General features: G+C 39.5%; 1 long non-coding RNA gene across 1 annotated transcript in view; it reads left to right on the top strand.

Moving 5' to 3' along the window:
• LOC116282654 (uncharacterized) overlaps nucleotides 1–13,732 on the top strand; it is a 31,520-nt gene that overhangs the window by 5,869 nt on the left and 11,919 nt on the right. Inside the window, exon 3 of the long non-coding RNA XR_004192216.2 lies at nucleotides 2,804–2,900. This is a non-coding gene — a long non-coding RNA (uncharacterized lncRNA). The remainder of the gene's footprint in view (nucleotides 1–2,803; nucleotides 2,901–13,732) is intronic.

Here is a 13,732-nt window from a genome sequence, read left to right as displayed (position 1 = left end):
GGCTGACTGAGATTCACAAAAGCAGGGGCCAAAGCCCTGTCCCCCTCCCCCACTCTTTTTGCTTGAGCCAGGTTCCCAGCTTCCCCATGTCAAATGCAGAGTTGCCCATTCAAAAGGTAATTTCATATCTGCATACAATGGGGCATGCTTACAAGTTATTTCATTAATGTCTTTGCTGACTCTCAAGAAAAGCTCAGGATAGTTATTTAGAGGTAAGAGGACTTTGTTACCAAATAAAGGGTGAGGTTGAAGGTTTTGGGGCCACCCATCAGGTACAAACCTTGGGGTAAACTACTGGACATGTTTCTTGGATTGTGGTTTGTGGGGACGGTTGGTCTGGGAGCGTATTCTCCAATGTTTGAGATCAAGATCTTGTCGATTAAGAATGTAAAACTCAGAGGAAAAGGCTGAGCCTCAAAAATATAACATGCTGCTGAACAAGGAGACCAATGTCAGCTCCAAAAGATCTGCTCAGAAGCAGCTCTGTTATCCCACAGAAAGATCTTTAGCTCAAAGGAACTGCTTTAAATCCTTAGAGGAGCATTTTCCCCCACAGCTAGGGAAAACAGTAATAGGGAGAAGAAATCCTCCCACTAAAGAAATCAGTGCTTTCTTTTCAACATCAAACTTGGATCTTATTTCTTCTAAAATGTCAAAAGGGCAAATGCTGAGAACAGTCAGAAGCAAAACTTTTGTGGTTTTGGGAGAAAAAGAATTCTTCGTAATGGCTGACGAAGAGTCACTGCGTGGGGCGAGAATGGCTTGGTGGAGTGAGAGAACCTGAGGGCTCACCACAATTGCCCCAAGATGAATAGAAAGTGAGGAAAGGCGACACCAATTCCAAATTTCAGGGGCAAGTACCCGAAGAGAACTTTCTTTTGGAATCGAGAAATGCGCGCGCCCTCTAGTGGACTTCGGGGAAACTGCCACCGCAATCTTAACCGTTGATGTGTGGCGTTTGAGAGGCGTGGGGCGTGCGAAAAGCTCTGGATTCAAATACACTTTAACCTGCACTTATCTTTAGTTTTAGTAATCCTCTTGAAACAAAAGGTATTTAATTCACTCTAGTTTTAAAAAGGGGATGAGTGCTACGTGGAGAAAGACAAACTTTATGAGAGCATGATGACTTCTCCATGGCTCTATTCCCAATGCTCACTCCTGGTGTAGGCTCTCAACATTTTATTGATTGAATGAAACTCTGGAAAATAAATTATGATAAATAGATAATACACTCTCTGAAACTGAAATGACCAACGTCTTCATTTTATAAATAAGAAAGGAGGGGTAAGGGGTGTGGTGGATAGAAAAGTGACTTGTTTTAATGTAACGAATTTAGGTGCTTGCAAGTGGAGCTCAAATCCAGTCCCCTTGTCTGTTCTGCACTCTCTCTACATCAGTGTTCAAAATGTAGGCTTTAACACTGATGGTCAAAGACATCATGGTTATAGAATCATGTAAGCGTGGAAAGTCTCAGTTTAGTACAAGTCTGTCTTCAGTGCCTCTTTAATACTTGCTAATCTCCCTTTCTAACCCCAAAAATCAACAACAGCAATAACAACAACAACAAAACAAAAAACCAAACCAAAAATGAATCTTAAGCCCAAAGTCTTTATATGAAGTGGTTTTACCTGGAATTTAATAATACTGTTTTTATGGTATTTATTTTTAAGAATACTTTCCATTTAGGACAAGTGAAGCTATTTTTGAAATAGATATTTTAAAGCTTAGTTTTTAAAATATATGTATCTAAGTCTTAAAAAAATCAATTTAAGAAAAGACATTTTAAAGTAAGTAAATTATGTTACATATGGCAGACAGTTATGACAAAAAACAGTATGTAATTGGTATCGGAATGTCTGATGTTTGGGCATCATTGCAGTATAACATGCTATGTGTTAGTAAAAAAAAAAAAAAAAAAAAAAAACCAGCATAGCCACAATGAAAGAAGCAGGGAGCAACAACCCTGCATACAAAAAATTGCCACCATGTAAATGCATTAATTATGTTTCTTGAGAACTTAGATACCCTCTAATCTCGCCCTCTTTTTCATTCTAGTCTTTCATAGAGCTTGGAGATACTGAAAAAGGCTTGGTACATTGCACAGCATTTAAGTATTGAGGCATGAGTTCACATACAAGCTGGAAAAAAAAAAAACAGTGAAGGCTATTTCCAGGCAGAGGGAACAGCATGGACAAAGTTACATGGGAATGAGGAGGTGTTCCCAGTGCTGGGGTGAGTGCGAGCTAAGGCTTCAGCCATGCTCTCATACTGCCGCAACCGTGGGGGCCCCTTAGTCCTCCTTGCACCATCAGCAGCCTTCACAGAGCTGCAAGACTGAAAAACAGTCTCAATTCCCTCATGATTCTCTGGTAAACAAAGATTTGTCTGTAACTGAATGTGTGATTAATTCTGGGAATGGCACAGGGCCTCAAGGTAAATATGCAACAGCAGACCTGGGTTACATTATAACCTAGGTCAATCTGAGCAGTCCCGGATAAGAAGAACTGAGGTGGAGACTGATCACCCAATGGTTTTGCCAGAGATTACATTTTGAAACATTTAGTTGTAGTGCTTATACCTTGGTAAGTAGATTTTAATGGAAAAGTGAAATGACTATACTTGATAAAGATTTTCCACAATAAGGGTTGAGGCAAAAAGATCTTGTTTCTGGTTAGCCCTAAACTTCCTGGAAAAACTGGTTTATCAGAGCATCCCACTCTTCATGTAGGTCAATTAAGGGAGGCTTTATTGTGTTCTTTGAGAGCAGAACATACAGCTTTCAGCCTTGATTCTTTACTTGAAGGTGGCTACTAAGAAACATTTCAGACTGCTTCCTGTGAGGGTTCCCTGCATTAAACAGATGTTTGAGGAATCAACTGAGGAGAAGACAAAGAATCTAGGTAAGACCTTGGTAATGATCCATCTGAGAAGCATATATCCTTGGAGACAGTACCTCATCCTCTGCCCAGTACAGCCCCTTGAGCGTGGAGTGCAGGTGTGCCCTTGGTACCTTGCAGACATTCAGGTACACCTAATACACACTTTGCGCCTTTTCACAACACCTTGGTCAAGACCTCAGCTTCTTCCAGAGCTCAGAATAGATCTTTAAACCCAGTTGTATCAGTCAGGGTTCTCCAGAGAAATGGAACAAACAGGATCTGTCTGTCTGTCTATCTATCTCCTCGCTCTCTCTTTCTTTCTCAATCAATATATTTTAAGGAATTGGCTCATATGATTGCGGAGGTTTAGCAAGTCCAAAATCTGCAAGGTAGGCCAGCAGGCTGGAGACTCAGGGAAGAACTGCAGTTTGGGTCCAAAGGCAGCCTGCTAGTAGAATTCTTTCTTCTTCCAGGAATATCAATCTTTTTCTATTAAGTCCCTCAACTAATTGGATGAGGCCCACCCTCTTTATGGAGGGTAATCTGCTTACTCAAAGTCTACAGATTTAAATGTTAATCTCATCTGAAAAATACCTTCACAGAAACATCTAGAATGTTTGACTGCATATGTGGATACTGTGGCCTAGCCAACTTGACACATATAACTAACCATCACACCAGTGGTTCTTAAAAGGTGTGCTTGCTGATCCTCCCTCATGACAAGTGAACAATAATGATAGTCTTTCCCCAGTTGTAGAAAAGAAAACTCAAGTTAATGGATTACATTTTCCTCTCATACATTCAGCTTTTGCTCCTGCACTTACTGTTCCCTGATTGCTGCCAAAAGGAAGTCACAGGACCCTTGCCTTGGCCATGTCACTAATACTTTATGAAGATTTTGCTCATTGATGACAAGAAAATGAACAGCGTTTTGTTTTTCCTACCACTGAGGAGAACAACTGTGCATATGACCCATGCACACATACACACGAACACATACACGCACACTCACACAAGCACATGATCACACATGTAAATATCTATGCTTAATTTCTCTACATAATAGCAAGTGTGTTCATTCCCTTACTTTAAAAAATTGCAGTTTTGATCAATGGAAAGAAGTTTCAGGCCTAAGGTGATGTTTGGGGAAGGGTGATGTTCTATCCTTTGGCAAAATGGAGAGTGAGGTTTTTCTACATGCTTCTGCCCCCAAAGACTGACTCTATGCCTGGCCTAATATGCTGCCATGACCTTTTGGGTGGCAGGATGACAAATGATTTTAACTTTTTTTTTTAATTGAAGTCTAGTTAGATTTACAATTTTAACTTTCTTCTTAATACTTTAATGTATTTTCTAGTTATTATCATTATTATTTACATTTCACAGGTATTACTTCCACAGTTAACAGCTGTTAAAAACATTGAATAGTGCTATTTGTCCTTAGTATTGACTGAAAATATAGTATATACGTATATGTTTGTGTGGATGTGTATTTAGTGACTTAGTTTACTGCTTTATTCTTCAAAGCTTGAGCCTCTATGCTCATTGCCTTGGTCTTGGCTTACTTATGTGACATCTACATGCATGCACTCATCAAATCTCACCCTCATTCTTCCTCCTTTCTTTATCATGTCTTTGAAATTCAGCCTCTTCCTCTCAATTTGCTCAGTGTTATTCTAGACTGGATTAATTAATTCCTGGATTATTGGATGGGCATCTAACCAGTCTTCCCTCATGGCAGTCTGGCCAGTTCTGGTTGCTGGAACCATCTTCCTCAAATGCCGTGTTCATGTGTTTTATACTTCCTCAGAGGCCCTTGGTCATACCTAAATCCTCTCCTACCATTCAAAACACCCCCTTCCTCAGCAGTCTGCTCTCTTGCTAATGTCCATTATGGCTTCTTTATAGCCCATTATTGTTCACCTGCATATCCCTCACCCCAGCATAGTGTTTGGTTTTCAGTAGGTTCTTACTAAATATTTGTTAAGTAATAATGATAATAAACCATTAGCATTATTGAGTATACATTATATTTGATTCTTTATTTCATATTATTTTAATTATCTCACTTAATTCTCACATACCTCAAGGAAATAGATATTTTACTTTCATTTTTTGTTTCTAAGTGCCTGGTGCTGTTTTTGGAATATACAAGATTCTCAAAAATATTTATTGGATGAATGAAGAGAAAATTGAGTCAGGAGAAGTTAAGTGATCTGCCTAATGTCCTATGGCTAGTAAATTACAGAGCCAGGATTCAAATTCAGATTGTTCTAATACACACCACTACATGGTTTACACATCTTTGGTAGATGGGTGATCTCTTTCAATATTTTGTTGTATAACTCCTACATTCCCCACAGTACAATTCTGTACTTTCACTGGTACTCAATAAAGGGATAATTAATTCTAAACATGAGTTTAGAATAATTGTAATAGCCATTTCCAAAACATCCAGTGAAAGTTCAGAGATGAGCACTTAGGATGGAGTCTGGTTACAGCCATGTTTAGAGCATTTTAGGGGAAACTAACAATGAGAGATTATGTTTATTAGTCCTCATTCCCACCACTTCTAGCCTTAGCTACTGCCTCAGAATAAGAGAGGAAATCAAATCACTTCAGATTTTTCACTATAATATGTTTCTTCTAATAAAACAAAACAGGCAACAAAAGCTGCAGAAGGAGTAATTACTCTCCAGAAATAAGAGGTACAAGAATCCAAACCAGAAGCTCAGGCAAAGCCTGCCTCATACTGGAAGACACTTACACTTCTACTCTTCCAATTACAGTAAGAACAGAGGATAGATTTTCTGGGTTATATTCTTACTGGAGTGTTTGATGTGCTCAACTGTAGTAAAGCAACTCACACTGCCAAGCATCTATCAACTGAGTAATCCCACTCTGATTTAGATAAACTTTGTTCTGATGAGACATAAGGGCCATAGCATTTCCCATTTAATGACAATTTATGCTTTACTTCTTAGATTCCTAGACACTAAGGCAAACTAAGTCTTAGGTGTCTGTACTTCCCAAGGTTACGGAAGCATCTACAGGTTGCTGTGAAAGAGAGAACATAGCAAATCCCTCTCAACCTGCCTTAGAATTGGTGTGGTGTAGCTTGGGCGTTCTCAGAAAGCTATTGTTTTCCTGTCTGGCAATTCCCAAGTGGAGTTTATGACGAAGTAGGGACAGTTCCTGAAGTCTTACTGACTTTCCTGCAGTTTAAGGTAGGATGGATGGTTTGACCAGATTGTATGCTCACTGCCTAGTATTTTGGCCTTTGGCTCCCAGTTATTCTTTGCATTTTTTTCCTGCCCCCACCTTCTTTCCCAGGCTAACACTAGCTGAACTTGTTCCTTTTAATCAACTGCTCTCTGGCTTTACATCCCTGTTTCTTCACAGGGAAAATGGTGACTTCAGATTTGGATCTTGCTGGGGTTTGAGCACTGCCAATCCAACTGGCAAGCTCCTTCCCAGCTTGGGTTCCCATCAAGGTAGCAATCCCACATCCTGGACTGGCTAGCTTCTCTGCAAGGTGCCAAGGTTGTTAAATTCACTCCACTGCTTTGGAGAGCAAGAGACATCCAGAGGCAATTGTAGCATTTGCAAAGTTTGGAGAGAGGCTGAGGCTGCTAAGTGAGGACATCTGTTTTTCCCAAGGGGCCATCTAGGTCAAGTCTTCCAATATCTGGACTTTTTCTGACCCACTGACTTTTGTGGATTTTGCAGATAAAGCAAATGTCTTCGAACTACAGACAATTTGCCAGGTGTTACCCCTATGAACAGACTCAGTGGGGCAAAGGACTCTTGTGATCCAAACCCAACCAACTCTCAGGACCCAAACACAAAACAGACAAAACATAAACCTCAGAACCCCTCAGGGAATGAAAGGAATCCTTTCAGTGGGAGAGAAGAACCAAGAACAGATACTAAGTACAGTCAAGAACAACTAGACAATAGCAGTCATCAGCATTTAGCACCAGTGGTGATAAATCTGCATTTTTATAGTTTATAGATAACAATTCTGCAGGATCTTCAACTGAGCCCCTTTGACAAATTTCAGTGGCAACTATGTCCTGAGCATGCCAACTCCAGGGCTGTGTTATCCTACAAAAGAGGGATTTTCTTTGTGAAGGGAAACCATTTCTGTAACACATGACTGAAAGATGCAACTCATCCTTGGGGCAGTCCAACTACCCACACTAAAGCGGGGTCACCCCAAACTAGAGAAAACTTCATTCTCTTGGAGCTACTAAACTATGCTTCCTGGAGAATAAGTTACATAGCTCAGTGTCAAGCAATTTGGTTAAGTCCAGAAAATGGGCAGGAAATTCCAGGGCTGGGCTAACATGGGTGCCCTGAGCTGCAGCACCACTTTGAGTTGGGACTATTATTTACTTTCTTAAATAAATATCATGTGGAAAAATCATGCCTTATACAAACCAGCTGAAGTGTGTGATGTAACTGTGTTAACACTTTTTTATAGTCCTGGAAGAACACGACAGGATTGGGTCTATCAGTAATCATGTAAAGAAGCTGAGTATACATTCCAGATGTTCATTATGTCCCAATCATTTGCTGGGAGCACAGTGGAGGCTTTCTCCTTGCCCAGGAAGTCTGATTTTAGTAACTGAGACAGAGACACACTTGAAATCTGATACAATTGGAATTATAATACTAAATCCCGTAGTTCCAGTTAAGTAAGTGTATGTGTGCAAAACAAAACAAACATGTAAAAAACAGTAAGAAGAAAAAGAAAAGAAAGAGCAAGCCAAGGCATTCTATAGGCCCTTCACATCTGAGATCTTTCTTTCCTCATTTAGCTTCATAGCGCCATGCTCCTTTCTACCGTCAAACTAAGCCTTCTCTGGAAAGGCCTAGGGATACAGAGAGTAAATGCAGATGTAGATCAGCTCGAATGTATCATCGAGTAACTGACCTTTGTATAATCAGACCCTTCGATGTCCTGCACGATCAGAAAAACATGTTTTTATTTCTTGAGTTGCTTAAATTTCAAAATCTCTTCCAAAAGGAATTATTTCTAAGCAACCTCTACTAAGTCCTCTTAAGAAGTGATTAGACTTTTAGACTGTAGATGTCTGCTTCCCAGGGTTCTTTATCCTGGAGAGTAATGTATTGAATCACACCAACTTTCTGGTTGAAGTTATCATGGAATCAGTATGATTCCCAAGCCCTTTGCAGTTCAGCTTGAACTGACCTTTGCAAACAAATGTACCTCATCACATAACTTCATCTGTCCCTCTAGCCAAATTGGGACTACTTACTACGCTCTGGATTTGCTTTGTCCCATTTGACCCTTTAGTTCCTGCTGAAGTATCTTCTCCCCCACCTCAGCCCCAGGTCTTTTGGTTGAAAATTTCAGCATGTTTTCCATCTGTCCTTCCTCAGTCCTCCTGCCATCTCTTTGCACCCTAGAAGTGATGATTCCTCCCTGTCAACTCCTATATCACTTTGTTCATGCCTTCTCCTCTTGTGTGCACGTAAGTACTGTACTTTTTATTCATACATTTATTTATTCCTTCATTCATAAAATAGTTGTTGAGCATCACAGGCAACGTGCTAAGAACTAGAAATACACCTATGTTTTTCTATCTGTGTTCTTCTACCAGTACCTGGATTAATTGATTGTGGCCTTGACCCACTTTGAAAAGAGGCCTCCTAGAAACACAAAGGGCACTAACTGTGGGCTTTGACTAAACAATAAGAACCCAAAGCAGTTTTCTTTTAAAGGCAGGTTGACTTGAGAGATGGTAGATAATTTGAAGTTGAAATAAGACTAGAAATATAGGAATCTAGAGGTTGTTCTTAAAAATCACTTGTTATAGTAATCATGGTTTAAAGAAGCAATAATAAAAACTAAGATCTCAAATCGTTTCAAACCTCTTAGCTGGCAGAATAAGCTTCGTATTGTAAGTTGAATCAAATGGTCTCCTTATTTGAAGTTGTAGTTTCTATAAATTGAAAGCACAGAGGTAGGAAACAAATATCCAAATGTTCTTGAAAAATGAACAAACAAATGGATTAAGAATAAATCTCAGTTAACTCATCTAAATGCTACAGATAAAGATTTTACTATATTTGTCTTAGGTCAGATAAGGTTTCATCATGCCTGCCTGGCAACATTATAATAAACACAAGTAAATTTTCCAAAGTGACCTCTTTGGTCTGAAGTCTGCACAGAGCAGATGACTCTTCAGTGTGGATATTGGTATCTCAGTTGGTGCCCTCCTAGCCATGACCCCCAAGCCAAAATCTCCAAGGTTAAAAGGTCAAGGAGTTCAAAATCAACCATCCTGAATCACATTCTCTTTCTGTGCTGGCATCAAGCTTGTAAGCTCCACCACACAATGTCCATTTCTGATTCTAGACATGTAGCAGAGATGGTTCTAATTGAATGCAGTGAGTTTTCATGGAACCTATGTTATGTGCCCAGCTCCTTTAGAAATCAGTGTAAGGACACAAAGAAATACAAGACATGATCTATGACCTTGAGGAACTTGCTATCTTGCTTAAGAGACACTAAACACTAAAAAATCAAAGATGATATATAACCATGAATCAAATTTAAAATGTGATTAGTTTCTAAATTATATGATCATTATTACATGTGTTTGCTATGGTGAGCAGAGAGTGGAGAATAGGCCCTTGACCTTGCCTGGCAATCATACTCCATTTCCCCTGTCTGTTCACTCATCTCCTTTCGTAGATGGCTGTTTCAGATCTTCTCTTCTCACCCAAATTCTCTACCACCTCCACCACCATCCTCGCTCTTAGTTGAAGACCTTACTTCTTGTTTCATCAAAGAGATAGAAGCAATCATAAGAGACTTTCTGCAAGCTCCTCCCACAGTACTCACCTACTCACCCTTTTTTCTTTTTTTGTTACCACACACATTGTTTTCTTTCCTACTAATACACATAAAGTTCCATGTTCCTAGTTGAGGCCAAACACCACGTACATCCCCTTTTGCCTATTCAAGGACCTCACTCCAGAAATTCCTCCCCTCTCTCCTGTATTCTCAGCTCTCTCTCTCTCTCTCCTGCACTGTTCTCATCAGCACATAAATATTCTGGCCCTTCTCCCCTCTTGATTCTACCTCCCCATCTAGCTGCCATCTCATTTCTCCCCTTCCTTTTACCACAAGCATTATTTTGTTGAATTTTTTGCCACTTAATTTAAAAAAAAAAGTATTGTTATGGGGAGCAGGGGAAATCACAGTTTACTAGTGCTAAGGATTCCTAAAGGTCTGTTTCCAACTGGATAGAAATAAAGTGTTTTCTTTAGGAAAAAAAGAAATCTCCTCTTAAAAGTAGGTATAGTAAAAAGAAAATTGGGATAAAAGTAAAAACTTGTGTACTGTAGTGAGACTTCACAGCCAATAGTCTAGCAAGTGGATTAATGTCCTCAGGCCTCAGTTTCTTCATACAGCTCAGATTTCTTGGAGTCGATGAACACTGAGAACAAAAATCACTGGTGAGTTAGGTACTGCTGTTTATATAAATGAATTATAACAATGATAATTTTAGTCTATTGGCAGGGAATAATTTAATGTATCTTGTAAAACTGCGCAAAAATTATGTTAGATGTAGGTGGATTGCTATTTGAGAAAAATCACAGAAAATCAGAAACTGCAATAGGCAAAGCTCAACTGGTAAACTGACAAGATGGTTTCTAAAAGAGTCGATCTGTAGACATCTAGACGAAGAACTTGAATTACTTGATTAATACATATGTATCCTCAGCCTCAGAGACAAAGGCAATCAATGTCATCTTTTCTGCTTGCTGTTGGGTACTTGGAACTTTGGATGGCAGCTCCAGAAAACCATGACCATATTCCCTCTTCACGATCAAACCTCATTACTTGACATCATAGAAGAAACTACAGAAATGCAAACCCAACATTTAAAATATTTATTATGCATATTTTTGCTGGTGCATGGGAGGAGCAACAGAAGCACATGTCTGCTACCAGTGCTTAATATACCATGTTTCGAGATAAGAATCAGAAGTACAGCACTGACAGACTCATGAAATTTTAGAACTGGAAGGGACCTTAGAAGCCACCTCAGGTCCAACTGCCTATTCACTTGATATCTCACTGAAATGGACAAAGGGAGCTCTGATGAGGGACAGTGTACAGAATAATGGGGTACAGTGATCCCAAATGGGTAAGAGAACAAGAAGGAAGAAATGTCTATTTTTGCTACATATATTCACTAATGTGGCACTTTGTAGAAAGGCAAATGGTAAACAGAATGGCTCCTTGGACACACAGATGGGTACCTGCCTGGGCAAAGCATTTCTTCTAGATATGTGTGCCAGAGTTTTGGATGGACAGGTCAAGTTCAAGATGGTCTAGGTGGGGTGAATAGAAGCATCATGTGAGAAAGAGTAAATAACTATCCCCCAAAATAAGTGTCATAGAAGTTGAGACAAGACCTAGGTTTACATCCCAGGAGTATCACTAAATAGTTGTATGGCCTTGGGCAAGTGACTTATTTTCCCTGAGCTTTTCCATCGACCATCCCAGGTTGAGCAGCATCACTGACTGTGTGTGTGAGACCCTGGGCAAAATTACTCATTCTCTGGGAAACAACTTACATATAAAATTGGGATATCAATACCTCAAAGACTGAGCACACAAAAAGTGCTAATAGAGTAGATGTTATTTGAACGAGGATGTTTGTATATATTTAGCATAAACTACTAACCTATAAAGTTCTCCAATTTGGAGACTATTTTGTGTTATCTTCATACAGAATTGTCTGATGGCCTCTCCTTGGTAGAAGAGTTGGGTCAAGGTGAAGGTGACCTGTTTCAGCTGATTTGGGTAGGCCCAAATTTATTTAAGCCTTGAGAAATAAGCCAGCTAACATGAATGATCTTGAAGCCCTTAGGAAGTTTCACCTTCTATGAAATTTACCATCCCTGTCATCAATCTACAACTAAAACCAAATCTAAAATTCAACTTTTATAGCTACCCAAAAGAATTTCAGAAAGTATATTCAAACTACAAATAGCCACATTGATCTTTCTGTCATAGTTACCAGCTGTGATTTAGAGAGACATGATATCAAATATCAGTATTTACCTGATTTTAATGATTGGAGAATTGCAGCTATAATCTTTGCTCTGCCATATTAACTCTCTAGATCACTAGCTGAGGTGAAGTGGGAAGCATACAGAAAGGTGGGCCAGAGGAGGCACAAGATGCAGAGGCTCAAATCCCTCTTCTCCATCTGCTTAAGGAAAACGGCTTCCCTTAAAAATACAAACAGCCCCTGGAAAAGTTACAGTTTACCCAGAGTTTAATAGGAATGGCTTTGGGGGTCCATATAAGGCTAATAGAGGTCTCATACTTTTTAGAAGACCATGTTGCTTTCCAACACTTCCCATATCATCACTGAAAACTGCTTTGGAGTCTAGTGTCAGAAATGAGACTACAGTCAAAGCTAGTTACTAACTTCCTTCTAAAAGACCACATGGACTAAATTCTTTATGCTTTTCATTCCTCTTCACATTCCAGGTCACATGTCATCATGGGGACTCTATATACTGCTCTGCATATCCCTCAATGTGACTTACTTTTGTATTATCACTTCTCCAATCTCTTCTACTGTGTCCTCTGGAACTCATGACACGTCTTCAGCAAAATCCCCCCATTTCTTCATCTTCTTTTGCTTCCCCTTTTTGCTCTAACAGAAACCCATCTGTTTCTCCAGGACAGTGATTTTTTCCCCAGCCTTCTCTTGGTACTGTTTTCTTTTTTCTTCTTGTAATTCATGCACAACAGGTCCCGGAGATGACGGATAGGTGTCCCTATCACTACTTTACTATTTTTGCTTTCTCGTCCCTGAGCTACTTCACTTCTAGCTCCTTTGAAGTACAAGCTATCGAAATATGCCATCTTCTCTCCCACCTTATTGCCATTACCCATTGTCTTCTTGATCATTCTCTTTCATGTGTTGAAGGTTTGTTATCTGTATTATTGACTTTCTTTCCACCATTATTCTTGTACCATTCTTGAGGAATTTAGCATCTATATGGATAGTCTATTTTTGGCCTCTGAACTCCTTGACTTTCTTGCATCCAATCATCTGTTCCTCACCTCTATTTCAGCTATCACTCCCCACATTCATACTTTAGTCATTGTTAAGTGAACTTCTAGCCTGGATAGCCTCAGTCCATAGAGCATTAGACTTTCAGTCTGAGAGGCCAGGGTTCAAGTCCTGGTTTAGCAGTGATTTGTGGGTTTTGCCCCTTATTTAGGTTACCAAATAGCACATGAAAAATCCCAATGCTGAAGTATGCTTCCACTTTAAACCAGATTCATTTTCCATTGATTTCAGAATATGTTAAATAAATATGTTCTCAGAGAAGAAAAAATAAGAATTATTTCCCAAATCTTCATTTCAAGTACCCACTCCCTGCATACCATCTTTTATCTTTCCAGCTTACTTATTTTAGTACTCTAACCATTCTTTGCCCCAGTGGGATCTCAGTCCTTTGATTCTACCATACTTTCCTGTCTATTATTTCCTCATGCCCTTGCTTTCCTCTTTACTCAACCTAGATTCTATGACATATCACTTTAATCCATTCTCTTGTGTTATACACCTTGCTCATCCTTCTCCCATCATACTTGTTAGGCAAAATCCCAACTCTGAATCTCTTGTCAACTCCATGCCTGCACCTGGGCAACTGAATGTGGCTGAAGAAAACACATAGTCACATTCAAACCACAAACATCAAGTCAACTTTCAAAACTGCTTGGAAATCAATGACATTTCCAGAAATAATGTGAAGAATGTTGGGGGAAGGGACAAGACTAT

The sequence above is a fragment of the Vicugna pacos genome, chromosome 12 (assembly GCF_048564905.1).
Source record: "Vicugna pacos chromosome 12, VicPac4, whole genome shotgun sequence".
NCBI classification, from domain to species: Eukaryota; Metazoa; Chordata; class Mammalia; order Artiodactyla; family Camelidae; genus Vicugna; species Vicugna pacos.
This window is presented reverse-complemented; position numbering and strand designations above follow the sequence as displayed.